We start from the raw sequence: 15,218 nt of genomic DNA, 5'->3' as shown, positions 1-15,218 counted from the left end.
GAGGAGTGGGCACAGAGTCAGAAGGAGACTGTATTGGAGGAGGAGCCTGGAGAGGCCCCATGCTGGGAGTTGGGTGGTGACGCGTGAGGGCAGCTTCAGCTCCACAGGGGGATCCCACCTTGAGTGTGCTGGGTGGGCTACATTTCTGTTGGTAACTTGCAGAGTCCCGGAGCCAGCCTTTGTCTGCCTGGTCTCGATCATGGGATCCTAGCAGCCTGGGAGTAGGCCCCCCAACTCAAGCTCATACCCCTGAAGTGTAAGTCAGGGGGTCTTCCCAGCACTGATCATGTTGGGAAAGGAATCAGAAGCCCACAGGACCTGGAGGGCCCTTTCGCAGCTCAGCACCAACCCAAGAGATGGCCAATCAAAAGCCCAGAAGCCTTCTAGAGGGGCGAGCCTCTCCCCTGAGAGTGTCTACTGCCAGGGACACATGGCTGCCAAGAGCCACAGTGGGGGCCTGGGTAGATAGGAGAGGGGCTGGGGAAAGCCTGGGCCCCCGGGTGTGAAGGCTTGCTTTTGGTCCCACTCTGGACTGGTCCCTCAGTGCCTGCTGCTGTCCCCAGCAAGAGTCGGAGTCAGCAGAAGTCCAAAGATGCGTGTCTGGGTCCAAATGTGGAAGTTGCTTCTCTCCTTTTGCCCCAGCCTGCTCCAGGCCCAAGGAACAGGACCTCCAGGGCTGGGGGTGGAGGGAACCAGTGTGCAGCAGGCCATAGAGTAGCTCGCCCAAGTTTTCCTACACACAGGGAGGTCCCAGAACTGCAGGGAGGGATACCGCTTACTTCTTTGTCTGAAATCAGGGTCTGACCTCCATTCTTGACATCCCTCCCCATCTGCCTTAACTCCTTCACCCAGGAGACTCAGAATTCAGAGACTGCCTTGAAACCATGCAGACTCTTGGTCCCACCTCCTGGCCAGGGCAACACAAAGTCGTGGGATAAAGAGGGAGCATGCCCCACCTCCAGTGACCCATCTGGGTGTCCCTTCAGCTGCCCAGTCTGACACACAAGCCCAGGAGAAGAGCCACTGAGGCAGAGGAGCTAATGGAGGGATTTCTGAGTCTTGAGAAAGGCTGCCCAGTTTGGAGGTAAAATGAGGTGAAATGAGGTTCTCTTGAGTCCAAGTAAGCAAGGAATATGAATATTGGGGGTTCCCAGGCACTTTAGCACTGAACCAGGTTCTCGAACAGGCTTTCAGCCCAGTCTTCCATTCATCCTGAATGGAGAGAGACTCCATTTCAGCGCCCTGGTGGTAACTGGGGTCCTGTCCAGCAGCTGAGCACCCCACACACCTACCACCCAGTCACCACCTGGCCTGGAGTAGGCAGAGAGAGACCCCACAAGCCTGCTCCCTGCTCCAGCCCAGTTCTTCATCACTGTGTCCCTGAGCCAGGGTTGTCCTTGGACAGGCCACCTGTGGCAGGCAGAATAATGGTCCACTGAAGATGTCCATGTCTTAATCCCTGGAACCTGTGAATATGTCACCTTAGTTGGCTAGAGGGACTTTGCAGTTGTGATGAAGCTTAAGCATTTTGAGATGAGGTGATTATGCTGGGTAATCCTGTGGGCCCAATGTAAACATGAGTTCTTAAGAGCTACAGTCAGGGCCGGGTGTGGTGGCTGACGCCTGTAATCCCAACACTTTGCGAGGCCAAGGCGGGCTGATGGCTTGAGCCTGGGAGTTTGAGACCAGCCTGGCCAACATGGCAAAACCCCATCTCTACAAAAAAAAACAAAAAAACAAAAAACCAAAGTTAGCTAGGCATGGCCAGACCTAGTGGTGCCTATAATCCCAGCTACTTGGGAGGCTGAAGTGGGAGGATCACCTGAGCCTGGGAGGCAGAGGTGCAGAGGTTCCAATGAGCTGAGATTACACAACTGCACTCCAGCCTGAGCTGTAACAGAGTGAGACCCTGTCTCAAAAAAAAAAAAAAAAAAAAAAAAAAAAAAAAGCTACAATCTACAATCAGAGAGACTTGACGAGGAAAGGTCAGAGAGATGCAAAGTTTCTGGCTTTGAAGATGGGGAAAGGTCTCCAGCCGAGTGTGAGCAGCCTCTAAGAGTCAGAGAAGCCAAGGAACAGCTTCTACTCTAGAGCCTCCAGAAGGATGGCAGCTCTGCTGATGTCTGGCCTTATCTCAGGGAGCCCTGTTGGATTTTGAGCTGGTGGAACTGTGAGATAATGACTGTGTTGTTTAAGCCAGTGAGTTGGTGTAATTTGTTAATGTGACTGCAGAAACCCAATAGACCGAGTGCGTGTTGGGCTCTCCCTGTACAAAGGCAGAGGGACAGCAAGTGTGAGCAGGCCCTGCTGTGAGGTAGAGGGCATCCTCTGAAGTGTGTGGGGAAGGGGGAGCCTCACATGAGCCCAGGGCTGCCACATGTTCAGTCTGAGCCTCCCTAATTTCAGCTTCTTCTTGACACTGTGCAAGATGCAAGTCCCTGCTGGGCTGCTCTGCCCCACCCCTACTGAGCTTGGAGCTTCATCTTTTCCCAGGGCCTGGGGTGGGGACCTCAGTCTTGACCTTAGACCTACACTAAAAGGGGAGCAAGACAGGCCCCGGCCTTTCCTCCTGGGTTCCAGCTGCTCACAGGGCAGGTGTGGGCATGGGGCAGGGGCTTCCCAGGCATCACCTGGAGTGGGCATGACAAGGTGGGCAAGTCTAGCTGTGTCCCATCCTACAGTTCCAATGGCTGGGAAAGGCAAACCCAGGCCCATTGTCTTGCTTCTCCAGGAGAATCATGGAATTACTCTCCCTTTAAATGGAATGGGATGCCTCTTGCCAGGATGGAGGACTGTGGCTTGGAGAAGACTTGGGCTCCCCAAACAGGGGCGCCCCTTTCCAGGCCCTCCCCTGTTATCTGAGGGAGTGGCCTCCCATGCAAGTTACTGCTGTTGGGGCACCTGCTGCTACCAGGCTTGTAGGCCTTGATGGGCTCAGCTGCAGGTGCCTTTGGCCCTATGTCTGCTCTGCCCTTAGTTTTCCAGAACTCTTGAGCCACTGGGGAGTACTGCTTCTGAGCTCTGGAACTGGGGAGTCCTCAGGGATGAAGTCCCAAACTGGCCTGAGGCTCTGTTCGGCAAGACCTGGTCCCCACACTGCAGGGAACATCCCTGAAGAAGGCCCCAGGCCTGGAGATGAAGCGAGGCCCCAGGGGCTGAGGGGCCATGGGTAGGGGCCCGAGGTTGCCCCTGGAGGGCAGTACGGACCCCAGGGAAGGCAGGCTACTGGCCGTTGCTTGAGTGGAGCCTCTTAGCAATGGTGGCACCTTTGCCCTGCTGGACTCAGCCTGGCCCTGACGGAGCAGGCCCAGAGCCCCAGACACAGCGCACCTCCCCCATCCCTTGCTCCGGTTCCCTCAGCTGGGTGGTTGTTGTTGTGTGTGTAGTGCCCCTGCATGTGTGTGTTCATGTTCCACTGCAGGGGCATGTGTGTGCCTAACGCACATTCCCGGCCCCTGCGTCTGTGCTGTATGTTCATGATTTTGTATCTGAGTGTGTGTGTGTGCTCAGCCCTGGGCATGTGTCCGTGTGGCCCTGTCTGTTTAGGTCTTGGTGGAGGCCCTGCGTTGTTAAGGGCTCAGGCAAGGCCTTGGGTAGAAGGAGGTGGGGGGTCCCTGGAAGTCCCCAGTGGTGCTGGAGTCCCTACTGCAGGTGCAGCCCTGGCTGGGCCCCCAGACCCTGTGTCCTCGTGTCCATGGAGGAGGCCGCAGGGTGGGCCGCCTGCGTCAGCCTTGAGCGGCCATCAATAGCGCGCGGTTAATTAATTTGATGGGAACAGCAGGGACCGCCGTTTCCATTTAGTGAAGTTCCAGGAACTTCCAACCTCATCTTCATAATTGGCCTCATAAATTGTAAGAAAGAGAGAGATCAGCAAAGCGGGAGGGAGGAGGGGCTGCCCGTCCGTCCTTATTTAATTTTATTGCTGAAATTCATCTTTTTAGCCTCCTCCGCCGCCGGAATCGGCTCTCCCTGCCGGATTTGCCTAATCATGATAAATTAATATTCATTTCCCCGCCTCTTACCCAGCTCCCGTGCTTGGATGGAGTTGGGGAGGGTCTCCTTCCAGCCCCCTCTGCTGGGCCTTGGTGGGAGCCTGGGGGAATGGGGACCCCTGAAGGGCAGCTTGTAGGCAGAACTGAAAGTGGCACCTGGGGAGGGTAGGAGGGGCCTGGGAGAAAGATGGGGAGTGAAGCAGGTGGGGCTGGATGATTGGGACTCTCAGAGGGCCTAGGATGCTGAAGTCAATGCCCCTTGTCCAGCTAGGGCCAGGTGGGAGGGGCAGGAGGAGCCTGAGAAGGCCCTTTTGGAGATGCAGAAGCTGAGATCAGGACTGATGAGATGGATCTGGGAGAGGAGCCTGGAAACCAGCTTGAGTGGAGAGGTAGGAGGGTTGTTGCCCACCCAACATGGACTTTGCCCCACCCCACTCCCAAGTAGATCCAGCCCACCTTGCCCTGTGCAGGCTCCATAATGGACCCATCATGGTCTATGGGGCCTCACAGGCACTGTGGTCTCTGGCTACAGAAGCAGCCTCTCCACTTGCCCACAGCTCAGTCAGCGGGGGAGCTGGCCGCCTTATGCTGGGCACCTTCGCTGTGCTGTGTGGCTGTCACCGATCCTGCTGTCCCTAGCAAGGCCCTGTGGGAGGTCGGGATGGGGGTGCTGCTGGAGGGCAACACAGTCCTGCTCTTCCATGGTCAGTGGGGCCCCCAGTCAAGGGATCTGAATTCCCCATCCCCTGTGTCACAGTTAGTATTTGGGACCTGGGAGGAATTTTAGATGCCATCCAGCCCCCTTACCCCATTTATAAAAGAGGAAACTGAGGCCCAGAGATGGGATATGCCCTGGTTCAAGGTCTCTCAGAGGTCAGGAGGGCTGGACCTAGGAGTAAGGCATGCTTCCACCCCACACCAGAAGCTAAGTGTGCTGGGCAGGATTCAAAGGATCACCCCCAGTTATCTTTGCCTTTGGATTATCTCCCGTTTGAGTGTGGGTATGACTGTGATGAGGTGTCACTCATGTGGTCATGTCACATTATATGGCAAAAGGACCTAGTCTAATCACATGAACTCTTTAAAAGCAAAGAGCTTTCTCTGGCTGGTAGCAGAAGGGCAGTCAGAGAGATTTGAAGCAGGAGAAAGGCCAGAGAGGGTCCTTGAAAAGCAGCCCTGGCTGACAGCCAGCAAGGAAACAGTCCTACAGCCACAAGGAACTGAATTCCACCAGCAACAAGAATGTGTGTGGACGCAGCCTTTCCCAGAGCCACCAGTGAAGAGCCCAGGCTGGCAACACCTGGATTTCAGCCTTGTGGGACCCTAAGCGAGAACTGGGCTAAGCCTGCTCAGACTGCTGACCTACAGCACTGTGAGATCATAAGTTGGTGTTGGTTTAAGGGGCAGAGTTTGTGATAATCTGTTATGCAGCAGTAGGAAACAGACTCACAGGGCCTAGGGGAAGAGTGTCTTAGGAAGCTCCTAGGAGGTGGGCAGGGGATGAAGTTGGGAGAGGGCTGGGTGCTCTGTCCTAATGCCATCCTTCCCCTATATTCCCACATGGTAGTAACTGACTGGACCCAAAGTCCTCACCACTCCCTACTGCTGTAACTGGGACCGAACCCTGTAAGCATTTACATTTGTGACTCTTGCCCAGGTGGAGTCTGGGCCCCTGCGTGGTGAGCAATGAGCTTCCCTCTCACAGGAGTGGGTCCTTGACAAGAGGAGTTTCTGTGGCATTGGCTCAGGTAGAGCCTTCTAGGTTATGGGCACTCCAGGCAGGCTAATCTGATGCCCTTTCAAACCAGAGTTCCCTTCCTCCTCCCAAACCAGAGTTTTTCAAATGTATATATTCATGGTGCCTGGATTGGTGCCAGTAAAAGATGTTTTTTGTTTGTTTGTTTTGAGATGGCGTTTCGCTCTTGTTGCCCAGGCTGGAGTGTGCAATGGCGCGATCTCAGCTGACTACAACCTCCATCTCCCGGGTTCAAGCGATTCTCCTGCCTCAGCCTCCTGTGTAGCTGGGATTACAGGTGCATGCCACCATGCCCAGCTAATTTTTGTATTTTTAGTAGAGACAGGGTTTCACCATGTTGGTCAGGCTGGTCTCGAACTCCTGACCTCATGATCTGCCCGCCTCAGCCTCCCAAAGTGCTGGGATTACAGGTGTGAGCCACCGCACCCGGCCAAAGATGTTTTTGATTCCTACTAGATAGAAGGCAACAGCTTCTATGGAGGTTGGAGAAGACCAAGGCACATTTTTCAGGTTATGAAAGGAGCCTCCAGTGAGGAGTTAGCTGTACCCTATTTCTGGTTTGTTTCAGCAGAGTTTCACCGTCATTTATTGACTCCTGAGCCTGGCCAGTCCACCCTTAACCCATTCTGCACATGGATTATATCATGTAGGCTTCCCAACAGCCCTCTGGTAGTTGTATTATCCCCATTTTGCAGATGATGAAAGTGAGGCCCAGAGAGGTTCATTTACTAGTCCTAAGTCACACACCATATGAAGAACAGAGCTGGGTTTCAGCTCAGATCTGTGTGACCTGGGAAGCCCAGCTGGTTTCCCTGGCTCCTCTCTGGGACTGGTTCGATCCATCCCAGATGTAACTGGGCTTTCTGTCCTAACCTCTTTCCCTCCTTTCCCCTTATCTGAAGCAAGGAGCCTGAGCTTTTCAGTCTGTGGAGGGTTGCTGTGCTGATGTTGAAGGACACAGTCCCCGGCCCTGAAGCCTGGGGTTTGGAATCAGCAGTCACCCGCTTGCCCTGAGTTGGGGTCTCCTGACCTCTCCACCTCCATTTGGGAATTAGTGGTGTCGAGGGCTCCAATGCCTGAGCACTCCTTAGTCCAGCCCTGCTGGAGGCAGGGGTCCGGGCTCTATAGCTCACAGACATCCCTACGTGCCTGCCCTGTCCCCCATGGCCCAGCGGGCCTGCACACACCTGACCCTTTCCCCTCAGCCCTTGGCCTCATGTCCCTGCACACACCCGGCCCGGCCCCACAGCCCACACATGCCTCACTTGTCCCCATGCCAACTCCACCTCAGGGCCTGATGGGGGCCTCGCCTGGCCTGAGACGTCGCCTCCCCACAGCTCCAGGCGTCCGCTGAGGAATCCTCCCTCATCATCCTGACCTTGGACCCAGCATTCTGTGGAGCACTTTGGGGCCAGTTTGAGCATAGCCTCTGGTCGACGTACCCTCCCTACCTGTCAGCCAGACAGCACCTTGTAAGGGGATCATCCCCCGGCCTGTTCCCCTTCCTCCCGAGCTGCCTAACGGGGAGGGAGCCGAGGGCCCTCGGGCGTGGCCCCAGAGGAGAACCCAGAGGCCATGCTCTTCGTCTTCCTGCTGGCAACAGTCCTGAGCGCCAGCTTCCCACCTCAGAGACTCTGAGAACCAGGGTCCACCCACCTGAGGGCCTCCTTGGCTCTCCCTTACCTTGTGCCCACGGGAGCCTCAGGACCACCAAGCGGAGGGGCGGTCTGCAAGGAGATGTCCCCTCTCTACCTCCCTGCGAAGAATAAATTCGGGCTGCAGATGCCCCTCGGGCTCCGCAGGGAGGAGCCTCACTCGCCACTCTAGCTTCAGGCTCTGCCTTCCTGATCCTAACACCCTCCACCCTCTGGGAAAAAACGGGCCTCTGGGATCCGAAATGGGAGCGGCCGCACTGAAACGGGGATGGCGGGATGGGGAGTGCTCCGTGGGGCGTCCTTGGGGACGGGTGCGGGGCCTGCCGGGCTGCGGGGCCTGGCTGGGGGCGGGGCGGGTATTGGGGGCCACGGGCGCGCTTCCTGGAAGCCGCCAGCAGAGGGCGCGCGAGGACCGGCGAAGAGGTCCGGCCGCGCGGGAAGGCCTGGGTGGGGTGTGGTTGAGGGTGCGGTGGGTGCGGGGCAAGAGACCCGCGGCCGGGCTTCTCTCCGATCTCGGGCGTGAGAGTGGAGTGGGGTGGAGTGGGGTGGGGCGGAAGGGTCCCCACTGCGCTGCTGCAGCGCGAGCCCCCGCTCCTCTCTGCAGGAGGTGGCCCGATGGGGCCTGGCGTGCCCTTCGAAGAGGGTAGAGCCTCCCCGTCAACCCGCCGGGAGCTGAGACAGCGGAGCTGGGACTGGTGACTTTGGTGCTGAATCCGGTGGGACCCCATTCCCCACACTCAACCCTGGTCAGGGCTCTGTGCCTCAGTTTCCCCGTGGGTGTGTTCTGTCCTTGATCCTGGATGTTCTAAACTGGGAGATCAGGTGGGGTGAGAACACCGAGTGGGCGGGAACCAGCACCTCCCCAGGTCCCCACCCCATCCCTCTTTCCCCGCCCACCTTGAAGGCAGAGCCTGAGAGAAGAAAGAGATGGGGAGAGGAGAAAGGCGTGAGAGACGGAGGGAGGGGCTGCCTGGAGCACCGTGGGGAAGTTGAGAAGGTTCGCGGAGGAGGTCCGGGATGCGTGGACACGAAAGCGGGCCCAGCTCCCCCGGGGAAGCTCTTCCGAGACTTGCTGAGGCCGTCTGTGCCTCCTCCCGGGCTGAGCTGGGGGCTGAGCTCTGGACTGCATCCCAGGGACCATCGCTCCGCCTGTAGCCCACCTCCAGCCGCCGTGATTTATGGCTGGGCCAGGCCCGTCGACCTTGGACGGATAACTAATGACAGGTCAATAACGCTACAGAAGAAGTGAACTGGTGAGGGGAGGAGAGACGAGGCCCATTAGCCGGCCCATCCCCTGCCTGCCGGCATCTCCCCTCTCATTCTGGTGCCTTTCACTGCAGTCCCCTTGCTGGGGGCTTCCCAAGGACCTCCTGACAGGTCTGAGAGGTGATGGTTAACACCGCTGCAATGGGGGTGGGGGTTGGGGTAGAGGCGGGACCAGAACACATTGGAGAGACCCAAAATGGGTCACAGGAAGGTGAAGGAGACAGGTGGGGGTGGTGGGGGTTCCTGGGAACACACACCTTTTCCATTCTCATATTGGGAAGCCAGCATTGATTGAGGGGAGAGGGAGCAGTCCTTGCCGTTGGAAGGCAGGGTACCCTGGCAGAGGAACCCTGGTGCCCCCCACCCCCCTCCACCGGGCTCCCTCCCCAGGCCCCTCTCTCTGGTGTCCTCTGCCTCCTCCCACCCCAAGCTACCTGAGGTCAGAGTGTTTACTGTAGTCTTTGGGGGCCACCTCATTTCTGTGCCTGCTTGTATGTGGGTTGTACAAGGCACTGGCTGGGGTCTCAGTTCCTGTATCATCTGGTTTCTACTGGGAGTGGACCACTCCTCCTCTCAGGAGTGCCAGCCTCCCTCCCCTTGTTTGAGATCACCTGGGTCATCCCCTGGGCCCCTCATCCACTTTCAACACCGCAGGGAACCCAGAGTTGGGGGTAGGGAAGCAGCCTTCTCAAAGCCTGCCTCGATTTACTCTGTCTCGGTGTCAGCAGCCAGGTGTCCGTGTGAATGTCTTTCTGCCTGCCATCCCCATTTTGCAGATGAAGAAGTTTGAGCTGAGAGAAGCCAGGGAGGAGCTGAGACTGGAATTCAGTCATAGCCTCTATTCTGTCCCACCTTCCCCCGGGTCCTGGGCTTCTCCCGCTCTCTGCTCCTCCTTAACTCCTGCCCAACTCTGCCTGCAAAGGAGACACCCAATGAGAGGGCCACTGAGGCAAGGGCATTCCGCCCCCAGGTTAGACACAGGGTAGCAGAAAAGTCTTGGAGGAAGTGTGGGGCAGTGACAGTGGGATAGGGGAAGATATTCGGTCGTGCAGGTACCCTTCGTGGTGGGGACAATGGATGCCCCGTGAGTATGTATGTGGATTCATATGTGCACATGTATTCATGAATACAGTTATTCATTCAACAAACAGGTACTGAGTGGCTACCATGTGTCAGGCCCTGAGAATGTAGGGGCAACACTGGGAGCTTGCGAGTGCTGTATTCTAGCAAGGGGCGCGCGCACAGGATAGGTATGTCTGAGGGCTCTGGTGGGGCGCGGACTCACTGCAGAATAGAAGTGGACTTGGGCGCTGGCAGATGCGAGGCAGCAATTCTCACTTTGTGGACGGAGACATGGAATCTTCCCCCGTCTCCTCAACCCCCATTCCACTTCCAGCATCTCACATACCCCCGTCCCAAATCAAACTCACCAGCTCCTCTCCCAAACCTACTCCTGCTGGCCTGTCTTACTAGCTCCGCCTGGAAACCTCAGGATCCAGGATGGGCAACATAATCTTCAAGGCCTGGTGCAAAATGAAAACAAGGAGCTTCTTAATAAAAAATTAGAATTTCAAGACAGAGACAGTAGAATGTACAATCAGGCATGGGGCTCGTGTAAGTGCAGGGTCCTGTCAAGTCAGCCTGCCTGGTGCCTCCCGCCCACTTACTCTCTGGTTCATTGACTTCCTGATCCTCTCCTTTCCTTTCTAGGCTAGCCCAGGCCTCATGGGTCTCTCAGGTGGACAGGCTCCACCCTCCTCGATTGCCTCCTGGCTTCCAGCCTCCCAGTCCCAGTCTGTCTGAGAAGTCTCATTCCCACCACACTCAACCAATGCCATTCACCTGGATTCCTGTCCTCTTAGACTTCTTGTCCTCAAACACTCCCTACATTTCCCCGTTTCCATACCTTTTGTTCAGAATTCAGTTCCTCTAAAAAATTCACTCCTCCTTTAGCCACCTCCTCCAGGAAGACTGTCCTGATTTTCCAGTTGTAAATCTTATATCACAAACTATTTGGGTCAAAGCACATAGCAACTTTCTGCCTTCACTCACAGCCACTCATCTGCCCACTCCCATAAACTTAAGATTCTAGAAGACAGGGATGGTGTTACCTTCATCATTATAACTGCCCCAGCACCTAACTGACAGGCGCATGGTATGACTCAGTCAATACTTGTTGATGCAGCTGTGGGCATCTTTTACATCTGTGTGGGTGTTTAGACACCCTGAATTGTGTGCACAGAGCAGTGTGTAGGGCTTGTGTTCATGTGCAAGCATTTCTGCTTATATGTATACATATTTCCATATCTATGCATGAGCAATCATGTTAGGCGCATACATGTGTATGGACATAGTGGTTTCTGTAGGCTTGTGTAAGAATTGAAGGTACACGGGTGTGCACGGTGGTGTGTGCACGGTGGTGTGTGCATGGATTTACATTGGCAGGTGTATACCGAGGTCTGGTGGCAGATGTATGTGTGTGCGTGACACAAAAGGATGTGTGCATGGTCCCATGAGGTCAGGGTTGTGCCTGAACAAGTGCTGCGGGTGCACCGTACAAGGATATAGGCGCCTGGCGCGTGTGCAGGCCATGTGTGTGCACAGCTGCATGTCCTGGCCGCAGGCAGGCCAGACGCCCGGTGAGCCCCCTGCGGCCGCTGAGCGCAGGGCTTTGTTCCTCCGCCGAGGAGGGCCGCGTGGTTTCACGGCTCCTCGGTCTGGGCGTGTTGGGCCCCGCCGTGATTGGCGGCCCGGCGGCAGCGGCTGGGCTCCCTCGCGGAGCGGGCGGAGCAGGATCGGCTCCCGTTACCGGCACGGGGTGGGGGTGGGGGGGCGCCAGGCCATCCATCTTTTGTTATTACAGCGTAATGGGGCTGCTCGGGCGCCCGCCCATTTGTCATCGGCCTCGTTCGCTGATAACGGGCATTTGTCATCACTTTCCTCTGCGCCAATGTCATCAGCGCGGCTGACAGCGGGAGGGGGGGCGTGCATGAGCACAGGCGCGCACACATGCACATGGGCCTGCTGGATACATGCTCGCGCACACACACACATGCACGCGGAACCTGAAAGACACGCCGATCCTGGGGGACACATGTCCCTATGCAGGGATCAAGGTTCCCTGGAGAGGACACACATGCAGACAGACACACACAACAGCCTCGTCTGTCAAGAAGATATTCCCAGCTGGAGATCCTCTTCCCCAGTGGAAGAGCTGTATGTAGGGGGGGCAGGGGAGAGGATATTCCTGGTTAATGGCAGCTTGCATGCAGGTGGCCCTCTGCCAGCTTCGTGTGCACACGTGTGACATCAGCCACCAACATTTACTGCGCTCCCCACAGGCTGTACAGGTCTGAATGTGACTGTGTGTTCCATTGGCAGCACAGGGACAGCCAGAGAGTCACAATCAGGCCGGGCGCGGTGGCTCACTCATCCCTGTAATCCCAGCATTTTGGGAGGCCAAGGCAGGCAGACCACAAGGTCAGGAGTTTGAGACCAGCGTGGCCAACATAGTGAAACCCCGTCTCTACTAAAAATACAAAAAAAATTAGCTGGGCGTGGTGGTATGCGCTTGTAATCCCAGGTACTTGGGAGGCTGAGGCAGGAGAATCGCGTGAACCTGGGAGGCGGAGGTTGCAGTGAACCGAGATGGCACCATTGCACTCCAGCCCAGGTGACAGTAGGAGACTCCCATCTCAAAAAAAAAGAGTCACAATCAGGGCTCCCAGGACTCTCAGATACAAGGATGTTGGTGGAGTCTGCATGGCTGGCTGGGGGGTGGTGATGAGGTGGGGGCATGATGGCTGCTGGCTGGTGGGTGGTGGGATGACTGATCCCCACAATGCCTTCCTCCCAACCCTCCAGAGACAGTGTGGCATGGGAGTCATTCTTCCACTCCTGGCCCCATTCAGGCTCTGAGCCTAGGTTGATCTGCAGCAAGAGGGCCTTAGGAAAGACTCCAGAAAGAACTTCCTGCCTGAAAGGGGTGTGAGGCAGATTAAGGACAGGGTAACACTGGTAGTCCAGGGAAGCTTGGAAGGGAAGGAACCTCCCCCACTTGTCTGTGTCCTATGCCCTTTAGGCTGGGTCAGGGGCCAGCCCACTTGGGGCACGGATATGTCTTTCTGATCCACATTCACTTCAGGATTGCAGAGGGGACTCCATTAGCGCTTATTAGAGAGAGACACCCACCCCCACCTCTCCGGTTCCTGATTGTTTGGCACATATTATGTGCTCAATAAATAGATGTGGAATGAATAAATGATTGAAGACAGAGTGTATGGGGGAGATGGGAGGTCCTCCTAGTCCCTCCTAGAATGGCCACCAGCCTCTGATGGCCAAGATCTCATCTCATGCCCTCTCCCTAACTCCCCTTTTCACTCCTGCAGTCCCCCAAATTCCCCTTCTCCCCCAGCCTCTCCTCCTGGGCTGAGCGGGGAGGGCTGGGGGGAAGTTCCCCTGGCGGAGCAGGGCTCGCTTGTTCCTTGTAAATGAAGACCATAATTAACATTAAATTAAGGTAATACAAATGAAGGCAACATAGAGGCTGACAAGATGAGCGTTTGGGGAGGCAGTGGGGAGAAGTGATTCATATTTTTAATTTACTGTATGGATGGGCCGTGTGGCTGGGGAGCGGGCAGCTCGCGTGGAGGGGGTGTCGCCCCGCGATGTTTGCTGGGCTCCGAGTGAGCACACAATGCCTATTAAACTCAACTGTCCATATAATGGGACAGACTCGACATGACGCCCACCGGAGCACCAGGAACCTGGCTGGCCAAGCTGTAAATCCTGACCACACCGCGCCCGCCTGCCCACCTGCCTGCCTAGCCAGCCTGGCCCAGGCCCAGGGCAGGACAGATGCAATCCCCAGGGAGCCTGAGAGGGGTCTTGGACCTGGGGAATTGAGGGGGCCAAGAGGGTCTGGGTTCTGCCCCAGAGTTGGGGGACACAGCAAAGTCAGATCCTGAATGTGCTGGGGTGAGAGGGGCCCTGGCATCCCAACCTCAGCACAGCGCCTTGATGCCAGGATGGGGCTGGAGCTTGGGCCCCCCCCCACCCACCCACATGGTCCATTCCAGGAATTGAACAGAAGACAATGATGTCCCATCCCAAAGAGGGGAATTAATCATTGTTGTCACTATCATTATCATCATCACCACTCACATTTGCCAAGCACCACCCCCGAGCACTTTCTTTTTCTTTTTTTTTTTGAGACAGGATCTCACTCTGTCGCCCAGGCTGGAGTGCAGTGGCATGATCACGGCTCACTGCAGCTTCCACCTTCCTGGGCTCAGGTGATCCTCCCGTCTCAGCCTCCCGAGTAGCCAGGACTACAGATACACACAACCAGACCCAGCATATTTTTGTATTTTTTGTAGAGACAGGTTCTTATTTTGTTGACCAGGCTGGTCTGGAACTCCTGGGTTCAAGCAATCTGTCTGCCTTGGCCTCCAATGTGCTGGGATTGCAAGGCATGAGCCACTGCGCGCAGGCCCCCTCACCCCCAAGAACTGCTAATCCATTCACCTCTCCCAGCGTCCCCACGGCCATCCTATGAAGATATTATCCCTGTTTTACACATGTATAAACTGAAGCTGAGAGATGGGGAGTAACTTGATCACAAAGCTTGTAAGTGTCCACTGCCTTATGTTGAAAGAGTAAACCTCAGAGCCTGGGGCAGCCCCTGGATCCGGTAAACTCTGTGCAAGGAACAGAGGCCGGCATCCCAGGCAGCCCTCATCCATGGGACCCTGAGGCCTTAGACACGGAGCTCTCCAGGGACTTGGGGTGTGTGTGTCCACATCCACCCTCACTCCAGCCAGAAGAAAGGTGCCACCAACTCCCAGGCAGGCAAGGAGGGATTCCTGCTTACTCACTCTGCAAACGGGGCTGAAAGATGCTCGTCCCTGGGATGAGAGACGCAAGTGTAATTTAGGTTTTGATATTATGAAAGTCTCGCTGCTCTAAAACAGCAGGGCACTCGGTGCCTCATTAATAAAGGATAAACTCAGAGTCTATTTACAAGGAGCTTTTTGGGGTTATTTACTCTCCAATATACATATGTAATGTTGCCCATACTTACCGCTAGGTACGACTCTTCCTTCCAGCCTGGGCTTCCACCCTGGGAAGGGGGTCCCTGCGGGGTGGAGAGGGTTGCTGGGGAAGAGCAGGGATGCTGAAAGGCCATCCCTGGGAGTAGAGAGGCTCCATGGAAAATGACAGTCCCCATGGAGGGATGGGAGTCACAGAACTGTAGAGCTGGAAGTAGAAAGGGCAGAGGGCGCAACCCATCTGCATCCCCTCCTGCCGGCTACCCTTCCTGAAGCCACTTGTGCTAGCCTGCCCTGCTGTCTCCAAGGCCAGTACCTTAAAGGTACTACAACGACCACGTATTCATAAACACTGACACAAAAGAGATGCAGTCCATGGGCTCCATGCCCCTGCTGGCATTCAAAGCTGTCTCTCCAACACCCTTCCCTCTGTGCCAGGCTGGAACTCCTGGACTCAAGCGACCCGCCCTCCTGGGTCCTCCCAACATTCTGGGATTGC

This window comes from Pan troglodytes, chromosome 8, assembly GCF_028858775.2.
Source record: "Pan troglodytes isolate AG18354 chromosome 8, NHGRI_mPanTro3-v2.0_pri, whole genome shotgun sequence".
Taxonomy (NCBI): Eukaryota; Metazoa; Chordata; class Mammalia; order Primates; family Hominidae; genus Pan; species Pan troglodytes.
This window is presented reverse-complemented; position numbering follows the sequence as displayed.